A 3,230-nucleotide genomic window follows, 5' to 3' on the forward strand; every position below is an offset into this window, starting at 1 on the left:
TCTTCTTCTTCTTCTTCTTCTTTTCTCCTTCTCCTTCTTCTCCTTATTATTATTATTAAGATGATGTAGCAAACTGGCCTTGAAATCAGTTCTCCTGTTTTTAAATATTGACTCCAATATAAGCCCTGTATGCTTGGGAAAACTATACAACTCTCTGGGTCTCCTTCCTTATGCCTAAAATAGAGCTACTGTGTGTTACTGATATGAATGTTAAATGAGTTAATTCCTTGAAGTCCCTCCCCCTCTTTAAGACATGGTCTTTACTATATAGCTCTGGCTGTTCTGTAGGCCAAATTGATTTTAACCTTGCAATAATACTCTTCCCTAAGCCTCTTGAGTGCTGTGACTTTTAAGTTTAGAGATCAGATTTCAATGTATACATTCCTTATAAGAATCCATATATTCCATTAGCTACTGTTTAAACCACAGAAAGTTCAAAACAAGGAAAATGACTTGATATAGAAGCAGAAGAACAAGTTAAGAATCAGAAGAAAAGCATCTGGATTTTAAATCTTGGTCCTTGTTTGAGTTTATACAATTATTTAAATTCTTCTTTTTGTTTGCTTTCTCTTTTCCTCTTCCTTAGAAGAAAGGATCTCATATATCTCAGACAAACCTTCAACACCTTGAACTCCTGTTCCATCTGCTTTTAACTACCAAATACTGATATTACATGTGCATGCCAAAAGTGCATTACCACTCTTTTCATTCATTTATTGTATCATTAATGTATAGAGAAGTGTATGCATATGTATGTGCACAGAGATCTGTATGCCATGGTGGGCACTTGGAAGTTGGAGGATAACTTTTGGGTTTTGGTTCTCTTATGCCTCAATGTGGGACTTGGGGATAGAACTCAGGTTGTCAGCTTGACTGAAAGCACCTTTGCCCACTAAGCCATCACTCTGGCTCCAGCTTTGTTGCTGTTTTGCAGTTATTTAGTGTGTGTGTGTGTGTGTGTATGTGTGTGTGTGTGTGTGTGTGCACTGCTATGGATGTTCTCTTAGTTACTATTATATTGTTGTGAATAGACACTATGACCAAGGCAACCCTTAGAAGAAAGTACTCAATAGAGGGCTAGAATATAGTTTTAGAGGGTTAGCCCCTGATCATCATGGTAGAATGCAGAGAAGCATGGGTCTGAAGCGCAGTAGTGGAGAGTTTTAGAGGCTACTCCACGAACAGCAAGGCGAGAGAGAGAGAGAGAGAGAGAGAGAGAGAGAGAGAGATAGAGAGAGAGAGAGAGAGAGACAGAGAGAGAGAGACAGAGAGAGAGACAGAGAGACAGAGAGAGACAGAGAAACAGAGGCAGAGACAGAGAGATGAAAACACATTTAGTCCAAGCACTCAGGAGGCAAGGAAGCAAAGGTAGGATGATTCCAGTTAGGATGATCTCAGAATACCCAAGATACAATTCACAGACCACATGAAGCTCAAGGAGAAAGAAGACCAAAGTGTGGGTGCTTTGGTTCTTTTTAGAAGGGGTATCAAAATACTCACTGGAGCAAATATGGAGACAAAGTGTAGAGCAGAGACTGAAGAAAGGGCCATCCAGAGACTGCTCCACCTGGGGATTCATCACATATACAGTCACCAAACCTGGGCACTATTGTGGATGCCAACAAGAGCTTGCTAACAGGAGCCTGATATAGCTGTCTCCTGAGAGGCTCTGCCAGAGCCTGACAAATACAGAGGTGGATGCTCACAGCCAACCATTGGACAGGGTCCCCAATGAAGTAGTTACAGAAAGGACTGAAGAAGCTGAAAGATTTTGCAACCACATAGGAAGAGCAAAAATATCAACCAAACAGACCGCTCAGAGCTCACAGGGACTAAACCAGCAACCAAAGAGTACACATGGAGGGAAACATGGTTCCAACTGCATATGTAGCAGAGGATGGCCTCATCGGGCATCAATGGAAGAAGAGGCTCTTGGTTGCGTGAAGGATCGATGCCCCAGTGTAGGGGAATGCCAGTGTGGGGAGGCAGGTGTTGGTGGGAGCATGGGGGCACACCCTCATAGAAGCAAGAGGAGGGGGATAGGATAGGAGGTTTTGTGGGGAGAAATCAGGAACGGGGATAACATTTGAAATGAAAATAAATAAAATATCGAATAGAAATAGAATTAGAAAAAAGAGAATTAACTGAAAAAAAAAGAGATCCTGTCTCTTGATGTGAAGGGGAATGCTAGGGAAGTGAGGCAGGAGGAGGGTGTAAGTAGGGGAACACCATCATCAAAGCAGGGAGAGGGGGGATGGGATAGGTGGTTTGCAGAGGAGAAACTGGGAAGGATGATAACATTTGAAATGTAAATGAATAAAATAACCAATAAAAAAAAATAAAAATTAAACAGAAATGTTAAAAAAGAGAACCTGTGTCCAAATAGGTAGATAGATAGATAGATAGATAGATAGATAGATAGATAGATAGATAGATCAATCGATCCATAAATAGATAAACACAGCCACTTAGCACATTCTATATGACTTGTTCTTTTTGCTGTCTTCATTTGTGCAAGTTCTTCACAGTATGCCTGAGCGGTACCACCAGTTTCTGCTTCCCAGATGATTTCTTCAGCCTTTTCATCTGTTAACTTCTTTCCAAAGTTTCTCCTCACATACTGAATCAATGTGCACTAATACAGCCTTTGACATCCTTGTCAAATGCACAGAATGCTTTTATGATCTTTTCATCCTCTGCAATTTAATTTTGCTTGCTGTCATTGTCAGAAATTGAAGGAAGTCTACCATGCCAATCCTATCATCATCTACTTTATTAATAATGTCTTGTAACTGTCTCTGTGGGCTTCTACCCCAGAGACATCATGATACTTTCTGTTTCCTTTGTTCCAAGGTTCCAAAAGCACCTTGGCCAAAAACCAGAAAATCTTCTTTTAATTTTGTAATCTGCTTTTTAGTCAGTTGGCCCACCATGTGGCAAAGGCTGTTTTCTGAGATGCTAGTGGGCTTGCTATGCCCTTTCAGAGTGATGCTATGATTCTCACTAATGTGTGTGTTGGTGTTTGCTTTTTTTTTTTTTTTGGTTTTTCAAGACAGGGTTTCTCTGTGTATCCCTGGCTGTCCTGGAACTCACTTTGTAGACCAGGCTCTCCTCGAACTCAGAAATCTGCCTGCCTCTGTCTACCAAGTGCTGGGATTAAAGGTGTGNGCCACCATGCCCGGCACATCTGTTTATTTTTTTTATTTTATTTTTTTAATTTTTAATATTTT

General features: G+C 40.6%; 1 protein-coding gene across 1 annotated transcript in view; it reads left to right on the forward strand.

The window, feature by feature from the left end:
- CXHXorf21 (chromosome X CXorf21 homolog) overlaps positions 1-3,230 on the forward strand; it is a 70,060-nt gene that overhangs the window by 26,745 nt on the left and 40,085 nt on the right. The window lies entirely within an intron of this gene.

Source organism: Mus caroli, chromosome X, assembly GCF_900094665.2.
Source record: "Mus caroli chromosome X, CAROLI_EIJ_v1.1, whole genome shotgun sequence".
Taxonomy (NCBI): Eukaryota; Metazoa; Chordata; class Mammalia; order Rodentia; family Muridae; genus Mus; species Mus caroli.